This window comes from Ictalurus punctatus, chromosome 20, assembly GCF_001660625.3.
Source record: "Ictalurus punctatus breed USDA103 chromosome 20, Coco_2.0, whole genome shotgun sequence".
Lineage (NCBI taxonomy): Eukaryota > Metazoa > Chordata > Actinopteri > Siluriformes > Ictaluridae > Ictalurus > Ictalurus punctatus.
In genome coordinates this window covers 15,057,939-15,076,389 of record NC_030435.2, presented here as the reverse complement: position 1 = coordinate 15,076,389, position 18,451 = coordinate 15,057,939, and the positions used below count along the sequence as shown (strand labels likewise).

Below are 18,451 nucleotides of genomic sequence, written 5' to 3'. Positions count from 1 at the left end.
GCTTGCCTACAAAGCCAAAAATGGACCAGTACCCTCTTACTTCCAAACACTTATCACACCCCACACTGCATCACACTCCCTCCGATCCTCTAGCACTGCTTGGCTGGTCCCACGATCTTTCAGGGTACAAGGAAGTCATGCATCAAGACTCTTCTCTATTCTGGTACCTAGGTGGTAGAATGAACTTCAGTTCATTGGTTCAAGTTCAGTTCAGTGGTTCTCAACCAGGGGGGCGTGGAGAGATCGGAAGGGGGGCACAAATTTTTTGAAGAAAAAAACAGACAGGACATCATTTGGTGTACTCTTGTACAACATTTGTTGTTATTTCTTTTCAAATAGAATGTGCATAAATGAAAAACCCCCAAAAAATTGCTCACTTTGCTACTTTTCCCTCTGTAACCCTTCTGTACCACTAACTTCAGGTTCAAATGATTTGGTAATTATCCAAAAAGCTCAATAAGATGGTTTTGAATTGGGGAAATGTGTCAGAATTGTTTAATTTAATAGTTATCACAGATCATGATTGGTCTAAGCTATACCAGAATTCATTTAGGGTTTTCACAGTAATAGGGGATTTATTTTTGATTTGTAAATATCTACTGATCCACGCACTCCACACTCACTTCAGTATTATGGACTATTTTGTGTAGATTCGTGTAAAAGAGTGGTTTTGAGTAGATTTCTAAAGTGAGGTAAACATTAGAATAAACAGTAAAAGTCTTTTTCGTTTTGGTGGTGTAATTTACTAAGTGGCTCTTGTGTTGTTGATAGTGAAGATGGCCTTAGAAATGAAAAGACGACTGTGGACTAATGCTCTCCCTCTCCCTTATTAATTCTTTAGAAATCCTTATTTTTCTTCTGAGCACATGGTCGTGCATGCACACACCAACACAAACACTCATCAGTAAGCATGTGCTAAAATTAAATTTTACCTTGGCAGGCATTTTGTTAAGGACTCCCTTTAGTGTGATCATACACAGCAGCTTCAGTGCAACCTACGTAATTAGGAAGTTAAATGAGCTAGGCAACAAGGTCAGTGGTCCATACTGTACATGCCATATTGTATATAAAGTTATAAACTTTAACATAAAGTATATAAACTTATGAGTATGAGAAGCAGGGTTAGGGTCATGGTTCTAAGTTTATAGAACCTGACTCCATTAGTCCAAATTTCATTAAAACTGCTATTACTATAGGTTAGGTTGAGATTATGTTGTGCTGTGTTAAATTACTTTATTTAGCTCAAAGGATCAATCAAAGGATTTACAAAAGTTGCAGAGACAATACTATGATGGTTAGTGAAATTAATGAAAACCAGTGGTAAATCAGTCAGTGTTTTCCCCCATTTTTCTCCTCAATTTAGTCACCTGCTAGTTCCCACCCATCAGCTAGCTACCGGGGAGGGTAACGGCTAACACTTATTTCCTCCAAGATACATGAAGCCTGCCAACTGCATCTTTTCAACCTGTCACATTGGACAGTGTAACACACTGGAGGAAAGCACTATATGCCTTCTTCCTCATACGTGAGCTTATAGCTGCCTACAGTTATCTAATGTTGCTGTGATTGACACAGGAGAGAGAGTATGCCATTCCTCCCAACATTGTTTGGCTCCCCACGGATGGCTATAAAACTTTCAGGATTAAACTCATGATCTCCCAACAATAAGGTGAAAGTTGTTTTTTTTTTTTTTTCATTGTGCCACTCAGTGATCCCAGAAAGAGTTTTGCCCTGCCTTCAAATGTGGCCAGAAGAATTTATCTTCAGACCAAAAATACAAAGAGACAAGACCGTATCATGTGTCCAGATCTGTGACTTTCTCATATCCTGAATAGCTGTAACTGTAAATAGCTGGCAGACCCAATATCCATTTGCAGGTCTATTAAAAACAAACAAACAACAACAACAACAAAAAAAACAAATTCTGCAAAAAAAAAATAAATAAATTCTGCCAATTTAAACAACTGACTTCTTACTGTAATGCAGAGAGAATGCCATTTGAAAGATGATTTCAGATAGTTATTAGATACTAAATTGGTACCCATCGATACAAATACAGATACCTAATTGAGTAAACTACTTAGAATTACTCAATCATTATGTTTTTCAGGAGTTTTTCAAAGTTTTTTTTAAAGAAGTGGAATATTCTTCAATGGCCAAGTCAGTCACCTGATCTCAACCCAATCGAGCATGCATTTCACTTGCTGAAGACAAAACATAAGGCAGAAAGACACATGAACATACAGCAACTGAAGATAGCTGCAGTAAAGCCCTGGCAAAGCATCACAAAGGAAGAAACCCAGCGGTTGGTGATGCCCATGGGTTCCAGACTTCAAGCAGTCATTACCTGCAAAGAATTCTCATCAAAGTATTAAAAACATTTTATTTATGATTATTAATCTGTCCAGTTATATTTGAGCCGCTGAAATAAGGGAACTGTGTATAAAAATGGTTGCAATTCCTAAACGTTTCATATGATATTTTTGTTCAACCCCTTGAATTGTACTTGAACTGCAGTTCAATTGCATCTCAGTTGTTTCATTTCAAATCCATTGTGGTGACGTACAGAGCCAAAATGATCAAAATAGTGTCACTGTCCAAATATTTGTGGACCTAACTGTATATTCATATTCTAAATGTATATTCATGGCTAGCAGAAACAGATTTTTAAAGCCTCTGAGTTTACTCGCTGTGTTTACTTGCTGTGTTAATAAATTTGCTTCTGGAACAGTTGCAAGCAGGGATGCAGCAGATTCTATTAGACAGACAATTGAATTCACATCAGGATACGTACCAACACCATATCTCTGGATCACTGATGACATCTTCCACAAGGCCACCTGCATAGTTGAAAAGCTCCAGTTTTTTAATTTATTTCCTCTTTCTACAAACATACACACACTCACACACACATGCACACACACACATGCACGCACACACACACACACACACATTGTTTTTTCTTTTTACAATAGCACCTGTCAAGTAGTGGTATATATTAGGCAGCAAGTGAACATTCAGTTCTCGAAGTTGATGTGTTGGAAGCAGGAAAAATTGGCAAGCATATGGATCTGAGTGACTTTGACAAGGGCCAAATTGTGATGGCAAGATGTCTGGGTCAGTGCATGTCCAAAACAGCAGGTCCTATGGAGTCTTACCGGTATGCAGTGGTTAATATCTACCAAAAGTGGTCCAATAAAAAAAAGAAATATAGTGCTATAGAAAGGTGTCAGAACACACAGTGCATCGACAGCTTGATGTGTATGGGACTGTGTAGCTGCAGACCGGTCAGAGTGCCCATGCTGACCACTGTCCACCACCTAAAGTGCCTACAATGGGCATGTGAGCATCACATGGAGCATCACATACTTCCATGGAGTAATGGAAGAAGGTGGCCTGGTCTGATGAATCATGTTTTCTTTTACATTATGTGGATGGCCGGGTGTATGTGTGTGTTACTTACCTGGGGAAGAGATGGCACCAGGATGTACTATGGGAAGAAGACAAGCCAGCAGAGGCAGTGTAATGCTCTGGGCAATATTCTGCTGGGAAACCTTGGGTCCTTGCATTCATGTGGATATTACTTTGACACGTATGACTTACCTGAACACTGTTGCAGACCAAGTACACCCCATCATAGCAGCAGTATTCCCTAATGGCAGTGGCCTTTCAGCAGGATAATGCACCCTGCCATACTGCAAAAACTGTTCAGGAACGGTTTGAGAAACATGACAAAGGGTTCGAGGTGTTGACTTGGCCTCCAAATTCCCCAGATCTCAGTCCAATCTAGCATCTGTGGGATGTGCTGGACAAACAAGTCCAATCCACGGAGGCCCCACCTCACAACCTACAGGATTTAAAGGATCCGGTGTAACAAAGTAATGTCTTGGTGCGCGATACCACAGACACACCTTCAGAGGTCTTGTGGAGCTCATGCCTTATCGGGTCAGAGCTATTTTGGCAGCATAAGACCTACACAATATTAGGCAGGTGAAAGTTATGGCTGATCAGTGTGTAGATAGATAGACAGATAGATAGATATGTTTTATATATTTATGTACTGTATATATTATAAATGTATTAGTAGTAATGCTGCATAAAAAGTATAGAAAAAAGTATGGAAATAACAAAAAGTTAAACAAAAAAATATTTCTAATATATATATACCACTTTATTCAGTCTACCAATAAGTTGGCAACTCAGAATAATTATAATTTTTCCTCCATTATTTATTTTTTTTCCTGCAACGAGTCTTGCCTTGAGGGAACAGACTGCATTTGACAGACGTCTGTGTGTAGCAGTGACATTAGTGCGATATTAGCTTTCACATTTTATGTAAGCAGGGAAGTATATTTGACATATATTTGAAATCCCACCTGTTATACTGTAGCTAAACTGCAAGGGGGAGAAACAGAAGATCTCATTAGTCTCTCTCTCTCCCTTTTTTCTTTTTCTGGTCATGAGGATAAATGGATCCTGACATGAAGAAAATGGAGGAATGATTAATGACCTTAGTGATTTTTGGGGAAAGAGAATAAGAGAGAGAGAATAAAAGGATAGACACTGACAAAAAAAGGGCTTTTAGACGTTTGATATTATAGGAGAGATAGATAGAGGATGATGGAATAAACAGACCTCATACAACTCACACACGCACATATGTGTACACACCCACCCAACCCCTGAGGTTGGTTGGATCATTCTGACCGCCATAACATTTCTGCGAAGCCTCTCTCTTTAGTATGTGTTTAGTGTCTTCAGGCACCATGTTTCCATTTAGGAGGAAAAATAAATGCTTGCAGGGCAGCCCACAACACACACATACACTGACACTCCCACTGAGTTGTATAATGCATACAAACAGAGATAAATTAACACAAATAGCACACAAAATGATAGAGACAAGTGGACACACACGGCTTATGTTCTGAAGTAAACTCAGTGTCACCTGGCCAACTTTATATGGCCCTGTCAAGAGAGTAAACAGATAACTATTAGAAAACACAAACTCACACACACGTGCACATGCACGGAGGCAGCCTCACGTGTAAAATGCTGACACAGGTTGGCTGTCCTTGTCACCCCAAAGCGAATAAGCTTTAGGTTCAAATGGGATCATGACCTTTGACCTGTGTGTGTAGGTGTATAGTTTCACACTACATGATAGATGAGGCTAGAGTGACTTTCACTTTCTAGAGGTCTCTTCAATTTATTTATGGGTCAAAAGACCCATATGGTGTTTTTCTCATGTATAAGGATACTCTGGAGAATAAACACTTGATTTATTAAATTAATTATATAAAATGAACTTAATTTTATAAATAAAGACAGATTGCCTTATTTTCATTAATATCACTCAGAGAGTTGATGATAAAAATTCAGTTACTGAGGTCAAACTTTCACTTTGAGTTGTTCATACTGAGAATATAGCCCTCAGTAAAGTTTGCTTTGCTTTATGTGTGCGTGTGTGTGTGTGTGTGTGTGTGTGTGTGTGTATGTGTGTGTGCAGTAGAATATGCATTGTGAGTGTGTTTGATTGAAAGTGTGAACAATGTGTGTCCTTCGGGCCCTTAGGGCTTCACAACCTGCAGCTTTGAAGTTGTGTGTGTGTGTGTGTGTGTGTGTGTGTGTGTGTGTGCGTGTGTGTGTGTGCAGTAAATATTTGTACTCTCTTTATGAAAAAAGCCCAGTGGGAGCGTAAAGGGCCAGATGGCCTCTGTGTGATTTGTTTTACAGCGCAGTGTGCCTATGAATATCCATACACACATCCCAGACATGCTCAGAAGTTATAGCTCCAACCTGAGAACAGGTGCAAGTGAGCAAACACACACATACACATACACAAACACAGCTGCAGGCTAGCTTTAATAAAAATGTTGATCATTTGAGAGTGTATATTTGGGATATTTATACTGTAAATGCATTGATAGTGATTTGTATGTATGAAGGTGAGTTGAATTAATATCTTAAAAGTAAGACATAAAATAGAATTGATTCTTTTTCTTTTCAAGAGAAATCAAGACATTCATTAAGTGCTAGAACACTTACGTTGAATGAAATGGAGATTATGTAGAAAAATTATATATATATATATATATATATATATATATATATATGACTCACCCTCATATTTAATATAAACAGTAGGTATGTAGGTATGGAAAGAAATACTGTAGGTAAGATGATATATTAGGATATTAGGTAAAATATGACTATACAGTGTGTCCCAAAAGTCTCTATACATAGGGGTTTCAACACATTAGTGGATGAGAGTGGAGCACTTTTCGGTTGGTCTGTAACACTTCCATTATTTGGCAACAGTGTTGTGTATGATGTGCTTGCCATGTTAAAGTCCATTTCAACCTTGCGACAGCTTCCCAATACAGCCATGAGAATGATTTAAATACGTTCTTCTTTTGTCAAAGGTATTCTTACAGTCTATCTTAATAAAAAAAAATCTATATAACCTATAAAAAATTATAAATATAAAGTGTGAAACATTTTGGAAGACATTTTGCTAAACAATGTTAATTTCCCCATATGTATGGAGACTTTTCAAACACCATATACAATGGCAAGATTATGAATTGTGTCACGTTATAGTATATAATGGGTAAGATTCAATACAAGGTCAGATATAATTATATATTGGACCCATGACGTGTTGTTGTGGCTGAATTCTGGTAAACATCCAAAAATTATGGGAAATTTTTATGAATGAATGAATGAATGGAAAATTAAAATGAACAAACAAATTTCTGTTGGCATGAGATTGCGAGTTTGAATACCGATAAGGCAACAGCTGTCCATGGCCGAGAGTCCAAGAAAACAGAAATGAACTGTGCCCTTGAACTCTTGGTGGAGGGATGGCATATTCTTTGTGACACTTTTGTCGCTTTTGTGACACTGGGTTTCAAATTTTTTTTGCAACCTTCACTCCAGTTACTCAAATGTGGTGCTCTCTGAAGCAGTTTCTGAACTTTTTAATCTGTTGCTCTCTGTATATCTCCTTTCGATTCCCTCCTTTCGCTCTTCCTGCAAGCCGTGTGAAGTAATTACGGAATTGGTAACAAAATCACGATATTACTGTAATACATCGTATATTGCCGAAACGCGCTGGTTGTCTGCTTTCAGAGCAATTTGAATTAATTTGATTGCGGAAACGATTGAAGAGTTATGGCAACATGAACATAGCTTGGTTGTATGTGTTGGCAATGACACACCCAGTTTTATGGTCTGCACTTATATAGCACTTTTATCCAAAGTGTTTTACACTGTGTCTCGTTCACCCATTCACACACAGACTCACACACCAATGGTAGTAGAGCTGCCATGCAAGGTGCTAACTTGCCATCGGGAGCAACTTGGGGTTCAGTGTCTTGCCCAAGGACACTTCGGCATGTGGAGTCATGTGGGCCGGGAATCAAACTGTCCACCCTATGATTAGTGGACAACCCGTCTTACCGACTGAGCCACAGCCGCCCTATATGCGCCTTATAGGGTTAAGGCTCTGGGTTACTGATCAGAAGGTCAGGGGTTCAAGCCCCAGCACTGTCAAGCTGCCACTGTTTGGCCCATGAGCAAGGCCCTTAACCTTTGGTGCTCCAGGGGCACTGTATTATGGCTGGCCCTGTGCTCTGACCCCAGTTTCCTAACAAGCTAGGATGTGTGAAAAAATAAAAAAATCACTGTGTTGTAATGCATTTGACAAATAAGAGCTGCTATTCTGTATACTGTACAAAGCAAAAAAAGTTTTCCCTAGTAGTCATAGATCTATATATAATTAAATTACTCTATATAGATGTGTCTGAACATGTAGGGGCCTGCTACTCACACCAATTTTTTTAAAAAATTATTTTAATTTGTTTTATGCATGTAAGAATGAACAGAATTATTACTTCATAATAATTGAGTCAACACACTACCGTAATTTTCGGACTATTGAGCGCACCTGAATATAAGCCGCACCGACTAACTTTAAAAAGAAAATTTTTTTTTGTACATATATAGGCCGCACTTGTCTATAAGCCGCAGGTGTCCACGTTGTAACATGAGATATTTACACAGAAAGATGTTACACAAAGATTTATTTTTAACTTTTAATTAAATACGTACCGTAAATGTTTTTTTCCGAACAGTGCCTGTAACACGGCTGGTTAAAAAAAAATAAAAATACAGTTGCCTATAGGAAAAGTCATTGATCGCTATCTTCATCTTCCTCCTGTGTATTAGCCTGACACTTCTTACTCCAGATACTAGCTAGCTAGTTAGATAACCACTAAACTTTTGAAATACTGGAAACCAGAAAGTGGACAAATAGACTAAATCCAATTAATTAACATCACTTACCTGTGATTTTGCATCCGTTCTTTTTTTTTTCCTTTCCTTTATCCACCTCAGAAACTGTAGATAATAGATAATAAATTGTCTTTATTTGCATATCTATTTAAAAAGTCATGGGGCCCCCTGCTGGTCTGTGGGCTCTTAGCACTGCATATAGCAAAATACTATTATTACTTATAATAATAATAATAATAATACAGTCCTCGATATACTGTAGATAAAATATAGTTATATATGAGGATGTGTTTTGTGACCATGTTGATGAGGAAAGCTCCTGCTTGACGTCTCACTCTTTTTTTTTCCTTCCTTTTTTTTTTTTTTTTTTAAACTGCACTGCATCAGCATTTTCCGGATACTTTGTGCCCAACTGTGTTTTAATTACTCAAAATTGTCATGATGACATGTTTTATCTTCAGAATACTCTTTTCGATTTTTACAGAAATAACACACACACACACACACACACACGCACACACACACAAGGCTAAGCATTTCTCTTCTGGTTCTGGTTTAGTAAATTTAAGCTTGGAGGAAACACTTTCTTTCATCTCTTTCAGAATAGCCGTATTGCTCTTTAGAGGAATAGAGAACGCCTCTGCTCCTCTGAATCAGCGAATGCATCGGGCTGTCCGCCAAAACCTGCCCCCCCCCCCCCTTTTTCCTTTTTCCTTTTTCCTTTTTCCTTTTTCAAGGCCTCTGAGGTTTGTAGCTGAGCGCCTCACGGATCTCTGCGCTCCCTCCCCTCTGACGGAGGAAGGCAGCCGAGCTAATTAACTTATTTGATGCAGAAGCTTCACGCTCATAAGGCGCGAGCTCAATCAGCACAAATAAATAAATAAATAAATGCATAAAAGTTGCCAGTGCTTTCTGATGAATTAAAAAGCCAGGCCAGCAGCGCCTGGTCCTGTTATAAATTTTAATTTGCCTTTTTATTTATTTTTTCTGTCTCTTTCTTGTCAGCTCTCTTCCCCCTTGGCCATGTCAACCTCAGTACATGTGTGTGTGTGTGTGTGATGTGGCAAAGAGTGAAAGTGAATTAATTGCAGGCTGGTTGAAACAAGCCAGAAACAATTGGCATGAAATGTGAATATTGGAATTGCATTTAGCAGGGTCAGAGAAACTAGTGTGTGTGTGTGTGTGTGTGTCTCTCTCTCTCTCTCTCTCTCTCTCTCTCTCTCTCTGTGTGTGTGTGTGTGTGTGTGTACAGTGGCTGTGGGCTACTTGTGTTTTTGCTGAATCAGCTGCAGATTCTGTCCACTTAAACACATCTCACACTGTAAACATCAACCCCAGGGCAGATTATTAAATATGCACATACACACAGTCACTCAATGTCTCTGTGTGTGTGTGTGTGTGTGTGTGTGTGTGTGTGTGTGTGAGAGAGAGAGAGAGAGAGAGAGAGAGAGAGAGAGAGAATTGAATTGAATTTTAACTCTGACCTTTATGTAGGAAAGAAAAAGCAAAGGGAAGTCAGAGGGAGAAAGAAAAAGCTATATGTAAGCACATTGTATGCACATACAATTTGATTTTCTTTTGTGTGTGGAATCTTTTCACCCACTGCAATGTTAATACTCTCTAATAAAGTGCTATCCCCTCAGCTGTATAGGCTCATCTTTATGTGTCGGGCCCCGTTCAATTTCCTATTTTCTTATATTTTGACTGTAAAAAAGATGTGTGTGTATATACAGATGGGTGACAAATTAAAGGAAAAACCAGTTGTGACATTTTGGAGTGATGTTTTGGACCTCTCCGTCCATCACCATCATCTAAACACCAACTGAGGGTATATCTCTTGTAGAATCTCTGCTGCTGAATCCGTTTAGGTGGCTTGTAGTGGCTCAGCACCTTACTAAGACACTTTATGGAGTTTATGGTTATGAAGCAGTATTTTTGCTGTTCCTAGCTCTTCTGGACTGAGATTGATGTTGCTGTTACTGCAAGTTGTTGGAACCAGACTTACAGTACAGCCAAGTGTTCTGAAGTTTAAGTGCTGCTATCGCCAATGGGACAAACCTATGGAAATCTAAATCTTTGTGGAACTTATTAACTGGTCACTCAGACAGTGGTGCCAAAATTGCTGTGTGTATAAGCTTGCTATGTACAAAAAAAAATTGTTACAAAATGAACACAAGTCCATATTTGCTCTGGAGTCCAGATATGATTCCCATATTTGCCCTGCATGCGCCGAGTTTGCATGTTCTCCCAGTGCTTCGGGGTTTCCTCTGGGTACTCCAGTTTCCTCCCCCAGTCCAAAGACATGCATTGTAGGCCAGTTGGCATCTCTAAATCATCCATAGTGTGTGAACGGGTGTGTGTGCGAGTGTGCCCTGCGATGGGTTGGCACCTGTCCAGGGTGTCCCCTGCCTTGTGCCCAGAGTCCCATGGGATAGTCTCCAGGCTACCTGCAACCCTGTGTAGCATAAGCAGTATGGAAAATGGATGGATGGAATTATGTAAGGACTAAAGAATGAAGAAAAGCTGAAATGCAACGAGGAGTTTGTTTACAGTCAGTGACAGTGCATGTAACTAGACAACAACGTTCTTTTCCGTTACATGACATGTTAGTATGTGCCAGTACTTGCAGTACTCTTTTGCTATACACTCAAAAGTATGTACTTTTTCTTCGCAAAAAGAGTTACTTTTAGCGCATAGTATAAGTAGGCGTATTGGGATGCAACATATGTTGGCGCTGACTGGGACACTGCCACACTGGATGTTCACAACACTGTTTTCCTCGCAGGTGATTCCAATTGATTACAGGTGGTCATGATGGTAGGTGATTATAGAGAGTAATGTTAGGTAGTGAATTTAGCCAGGACAAAGTCTACCTTTTTGATCCACAGGTCTTGCACAGATGCACAAAATTTACCTTGGGGAAATGCTCGTCTTTCACATCTTGCATTCGTTTCCCCATCCTTTTATGGTCTTTTACACCAGATAAATTTGATCCATGTTTAGTCAGACTGCTGGTTTAGGTTAGAAAGCAAAAAAAAAACATGTAGCTTTCACGTGTCCCCCATATCACTGTAGCAGAGGATCAAAATCATAAATGTTACAACTAAACCGGAGGTGTTGGCACATCTGCTCGAATTTGAATGGGATTCTAAATTAGAGCTTTATTAAAGGCAGGTGCACTTTGACCTTGGCTTTTCTTTTTTGCAGAAGTGATCTCACACAGCAGTTCTGTTCATTCTGACTTAATGCTGTGATAATGTGTTAATACGGAGTGCGTAATTGCTCCATTTGACTTCTGCAACAAGTAGGTCTTAATTGTGTTTGCACTGTGTTTGGGCAAGTCATTATCAAGCTGGAAGAAATGGTTTACCACTTAATCGACTAAATAGAGCGCAATGTATCAAAATCTCTTTACGTTTCTCAACATACACTAATCAATTGATTTTCTTCCATACATCATTGGCTGATTGGCAGGCATCATTGGAGCCTAAACAATGTCACAGCACTTTGGGCTATTTTTTGTAAAAATCTGCAGATATTCAAACAAATAATTCTTGCCAGCTCATCTTCTGACAACATTCCGGGGCCTTTATGAACCAAAAATCTCAAATCATGTTATAAGACTTTCTGCCTTTCTGTCAGTCTTTTGTATGATCACAATCTTCATTACAATTTTTTTGCTTTGCCTTTTTCCAGTTAGATGCAACCTCCAAAGCATTCATGCCAGATGAAATGGCCAGTAATCATTTTGAATAGATTTCATAAAGAGATTTCTTTTTGACTCTTAAGGAATTGACCTTTAGTAAAGGCAGTTAAAAAAAATTCTCACTACATTTTCAGTCTTTGATTTTCCCCAGTTATATCACTTTTTGACAGCTTAAACATCACATCTTGGAAATCCAGTTTGGTATGGTGGTATCTTTATTATTTTTTTTAATCACAAAATCATGCCTATATTTCTGTCAAATTGTGTATTTGTTTGAGACATGCCACCATAAAACTACCATTTAATTTATTATTTGTGACATTATATAGTATTGCTTTGTACTGTGTATCCCAGCCTCAGTGTTTTGACACAATTTGTAGTTTAGCTCATCAGTGCTGTGCCACTACAATGCCCAGCATGCAATATGCAAATACTTTGTACAACCATTGAGAATTCCCACCACAATTAACTTGTCATGGGCTTAACTTAACATGGGCTAATAAATACATCAATATACTTATGCTAGCTAGATTTGTAGTGCTTTCTTTAATATGTGGCCCAGTGATTTTATAAGTTCTTCAAAATTTCCTTCTGGCTTCGAAAATCTTTCTTCTGCATCATTGCTGTAATAGACTATGTAGTACAGAAACCCTGAACCGGAAGGAGTGATTTTTTTTTTTAAGTGCTATGTTGTTACTTTGACTTAGTAACTCAATATTTCAGGATATTGTCTAAATAATTATATTTAGTAACTCATTATTTAAAGATATTAATCTCATTTTCTTGACTTAACCAGTAATTTCAAGATATTGTCTGCTTATTGTGACTTCATTATTCTCACTTAATAACTTGTTATTTCAATATATTGTCTTGTGAGTAACTTGTTATTTCAAGATATCATCTCATTCTGTTGACTTAGTAACTTAGAATTTTGACTTAATAACAAATTATTATTTCCAAATAATATACTCTAAGGCTAAATGTTTGTACACCTCTGACCATCAAACCCATATGTGGGCCTTTAGCAAACTGTTGCAGCAAAGTTTGAAGCACACAATTGTATAGAATGTCTTTGTATGCTATAGCATTACAAATTCCCTTCACTGGAACTAAGGAGCACAAACCTGTTCCAGCATGACAGTGCCCCTGTGCACAATGCAAGCTCCATAAAGACATGGTTTGCTAAAGTTGATGTGGCCTGGACATAGCCCTGACCACAACCTCACTGTACACCTTTGGAATGAATTGAAAAACGTGTACCAGACCTACTCACTCAACATTAGTGCCAGACCTCATTAACGCTCTTGTGGCTGAATGAGCAAATTCCCACATCCATACTCCTAAATCTATTGGAAAGCATTGACAGAATATTGGAGGCTATTATAACATCAAACAGGGGACCAAATCCACGTTAATGCCCATAGTTGTGAAATGGTCACACATGGGTGTGATGGTCAGGTGTCCAAATACTTTTAACTTAGTAACTCATTATGTTTTACTTATTTTCACTTTTTGGACAGTATGTCCATTTAACTCCAGCCAAAACCAAACCATATTGACAAAATTTACATCTACTTTCCACCATATGTATCATGTGCCGCATCATGTGCACAGTTCTGGTGTCCTTCTCCTGCAGCATGGCTTTATGTATAGCTAATTTTCCAGCAGTCTTTCTGGTTGCATAGCTGTTATATTTTATTCTATTGTGTGGGCTGGAAAAGGTGTTAAATTGTGCATTTTGGGGATCCATTGCTGTGTGTTTATGTGTGCTTTTCTATGCGTGTGTATGTTGCAGAAGCAGAAGGTGGCATTAGCGTCAGCTGGGCGGGGTCAAGAGCTATCTATCAACCCCCATCACACTGCCCACACATTCTGTCATCTCTGATTGTGTAGTGTGTGTTGTGGGAAGCATTGCGAACCAAATGTTTCTCTAAATTTTCGCTTGTTATTCTCACTTCCGTTTCGCTGTTTCTTTTTCTCTCCATGAGTTCCACAGTGTTGAGTTACAATACATGCACACTGACTGTGAATCGGCCATCCAATATTTTGTACCCGTTCATCATTAACTGGGAGTAAAAATAACCAAAGGATTGTGGGATAGTGAGTGATGAGATCTCGCTGTCTCACAGCACTGCGAAAAACACTGAGGTAGATTCAATGTTATGCAAATTAGGTGTAGTGCTGACCAATTGTGACTCGGGAGGTCTGTCATATTTTGCTCTTAAATTTCATGCATGAACAATGATTTATTGCAGTACCTCCTTTTTCTGTAATGTAAGCCTCCAATATACAGGATTGTAAAAGTAAAAAAAAAACAACTAAAAGGAATATTGTGTAGCAGAAGGTTTCCCAAACTTTCAGCGCTCTTGCATTAAAAAGATTAAAATAACATCTGCTGTTGTTAACTCGCCCATATAGGTAGCAAGGTAATCAGAATAAAAACACTATATATTTGAAATCACATTGTAGACAGACACACCTCAGATGGCAAATGCTGTGGGCAGTGTTCATGTCATCCTGAGTGGGAGCCGAGGTTGATATGTACGCAGAGTGCAGTGTGCATGTACACTTTCACTGGGATAATGTGGAGAAAATAATGGATTGAACATACAGTGCAGACAAAGAAGGGATGTAAATCCTGCCTTATAGGACATGAAGGTGCAATAACATAGCCCCTTATGACAAAAGTGTTCAAAGGGCTACATAAGCCCTTAATGGAAACTTTAAACCTAAATAAATATTTTTAAAGACTTATTCAATGTGTCAGCTGTCACAAAAACTGTTATTTAGATGTCAACACATAGGTCAACTGATAATTTTTTGTTGACATAATGGCATTATGACACTTTCCTGGCTGACACACGTTAGAATGTCAGATGGATTACTGTCATGATGTTACAAAGGACTTGTCTATTGTATGTAGTCGCTTAAACTCAACTCAAGTGTTACCAAAATGAATATTATACTGCAATTCAAAATAAAAAATGAAACTGATGTAGATGTTATACTACACTTGTATATTATGTTATACTGTACTTGTAGGCCTACCAATATATGGCATATAATAAAATACTATACAGTACGTGATATTTTAGGAATGTGCTAGCCTGGCTTTTAATTAGCAAAGAATTCAGAGAAAAAAAAATATATTTCTACCTTGTTTTGATAAAGTGTATTCTAGTAGTTTCAATAACTAAATATTAAATAACTAAATAATGAAATATAAAGTTTTAAGTAGATATACCTAAATACTGCAGCTAATGCATTTTTTTTTCTTCTACTGGAGGAATTTGAGTAGCTTGTATTTGAAAGTGACCTTTTTTTTCTTTTATTACCTTTTCATTCAGTTTATATCTCTGTATATACTGCATGATTGTATTTGACTGCAATGTATGATTACGATGACTAGAACTTCCTTCCTTGATGTGCATAGGAAAAGTGACTGGTCTGGGTAATATGCATTAGGTTCTCTCTCTCTCTCTCTCTCTCTCTCTCTCTCTCGCTATATATAGTTGAAGCATTAAGGTGTCAGGACTTTATAAATAGAATTTCTAAATGTATATACTGTATTAGATGTACTGAACACATTTGTAACAAGTTCAGTCAGGCAGTGCTTGCAGGTGGATCTAACAATCATTCTGAAATAAAAACATTTTGCAGAGAAGTGTGGGAAACATTCCTAAAAGGATAGAAAGGCTGATAGATGACTAAAGTAGATGGTTTGCAGATGTGATTTATGATTGTGAAGGACGGGTGCTCAAACATTTGCACTGTAATGAAATTGTAAATTTATTTGTAATAACCAAACAAACAGTGCACCACAAATTGCAGAAATGTCTTAACAAACAAATGAAACCAAGCCAAAATTAATTTTTAAAAATATAATTTAAATTACATTTAATTTAAATTAAATTACATTATCATTATCCCCTTTGCCGAAAGAAATTATTGTTAGTACTTGCTCCGTTTTTCCAGGTCATCTCCTCACCTGCCTTTTAAACCTATTGTACTTGATGGCACATAATGTTCTGAAGCTCCTTTGTTCACCAGGCTGGAAAATGGATGTATCTAAAAGCCTTCTTGTGCTCTTGAAGTTGATAGAGTTGCGTTATGCACAGTGGGGCTAAAGGACAGTTAAATATTTAATTGTCTAATAAAATTTGATCTGCCCTCAGAACTCTGCATATCTTTTTGTGTTAATGAGGCATAAAATGTTTAATTAAATCTCAAAAGGCTTTTGGGGAGGGCATTCGAACTCTCCATCACCAACAGGACTGAGAAAGAGCGATGAGTTTTTCCTGTCCTCTCTTATTAAAACATGCGAACAGTACTCCTTCATCCTTCCCTGTGTTGGATGTGTTAGACTGCGATCCATCTTTTTCCGGTCACTCATTTTGCTTTTTGTTTATACTCTATCTCTCTCAATCAATCTCTGCGTGCAAATGTGCAAATGGATGTGCCAAGTGATATAATTAACATATTAATCATACACGCCCCTCCTATGTGTGTCATGTAATGCATATTAATGAGCAGTGATTCATATGCATGAGTAGCAGCACAATAATACACAATATTGGTACGGTATCACTAGGTAATTGCTGAAATTTCGTTTTGGGGAGACATTAGGATTTGACAGTCGTTTGTTGCCAACATAATAGCACATTAATTAGCCAGTGTTCCATATGAGTGCAGCTGTTTGCGGTTGTGTGGAGAACACCTAATTCTCCCTCACCTCCAATATTAGTTAAATTCGAGCCAAATTGCAGATAGGAGCTAATATTTATTTTAATAACCCAGATGAAATTGTTCTGCTGTTATAATTTCCTAAATGCAATACATCTATATTTTCAGTTTCATCATTATCTGCAAATATAGACAAGAAATAAACCACTTTCCTGGCTAAATCAGTTCTTCCTCACACTGCAGCAAGTTAAACGGTTACAAACACTTTCTCTCTCTCTCTCTTTGTGTGTATTTTAGTTCAATTTTTTTCCATCTCTCTTCCTCTTAAAGCTTTAGTCCTTAATGTCTATCCTTTTATCTTACTTTGACGAGCAAAGCTATCCGTGTGTTCGAATCTATTCCAGCAAGGTCCATGGAGGCTGCTATCACTTTAGCCTGTGTTTCAGTCATATCAGCTGTTCAATCTGTTATCTCTGTTTGCACTCGTATAGGCTCAATACTTTGAGTCTGCCTGCTAGGGATTGAATAGAATGGTATCTGCTTATGTATGATTGCTTGCGGTGCTAGTCAGATAGCAAAGTCTTGCCTAAATTTTATGGTTCACATGACATCTGTTTGAGACTAAAGGTGCATCATGACTGGGTTCCCCTCAAGGTTTTTATGTCAATGTGAGTGGGAATGAGAGGTCAGATATGAAGCTTGAAGGACTAGCAAAGACCACATGTATATTTACAACATTTATTCATTCATCTTTAATAAAATGGTAAATGGCGCACTTATATAGTGCTTTTATCCAAAGTGTTTTACACTGTGTCTCATTCACACACCAATGGTAGCAGAGCTGCCATGCAAGGCGCTAACTTGCCATCGGGAGCAACTTGGGGTTCAGTGTCTTGCCGAAGGACACTTCGGCATGTGGAGTCGTGTGGGCCGGGAATCAAACCGCCAACCCTGCGATTAGTGGACAACCTGCTCTACCACCTGAGCCACAGCCGCCCCTGGCTTTAATAACTGGACAGTTATTAAAGCCACCCCTTTAATAACTGGGTTGTAGCTGGTTAAATTTGGCTAAGTAAATTTGTTAGAAAATATCACTCTAGGTACAAACAAAAATAATAAGTACACAAGTGTTATTTAAAATAAATAAATAAATAAAAGCCTCATTGACATTTCTAGTTAAGCTCAAATATAAACTTGAATGATTTAGCTGTAGTTGAGGAACAGAACATGCTGACAGTGCTGCTGTTTCTACAACCCAACCCCCCAACCAATGTTTTCCAGTGTTTCCGGGGCATAGTAGTACAGTTTGTAATTAGAAAAAAAAACCTTCAGGTTCAATCAACACTCACATTGAGTTTAAATCCAGACACACATATGGATATTACACAAATACAGATACAGATAGTGGCATTGTGTTACATCATTTTGGCACAACTATGTGCTTAGCAGTCACAACAAAGCAGACATGTCTATTCTAAAAAGGGATAGTAAAGAATTCATTTAATTGTCTCTTACTTCTGAAGTATTTCAGCTGAAATTGATTTCAAACATGGATTTATATGCTTTTGGCAAATCAGTCCCAAATGAGTCGTCCTACAGTGAGTCGTACAGCAACACTGTGACTCATAAATCAAGCTTATACCATGCTCTAAACAATTAAAAAAAGATATGGTTTTTGTTTAAGGTTTATTTAATGATGTTGCTGGGTCATCTAGCTATAGTACGTGCACTCTGGTGTTATTCATTTATTGCATGAAAATGAAT

The 18,451-nt window shown here is 38.0% G+C and overlaps 1 protein-coding gene across 2 annotated transcripts in view; it reads left to right on the top strand.

Annotated features, from left to right (window-relative positions):
* Positions 1–18,451, top strand: part of LOC108280618 (ephrin type-B receptor 1-B) — a 380,602-nt gene that overhangs the window by 206,972 nt on the left and 155,179 nt on the right. The window lies entirely within an intron of this gene.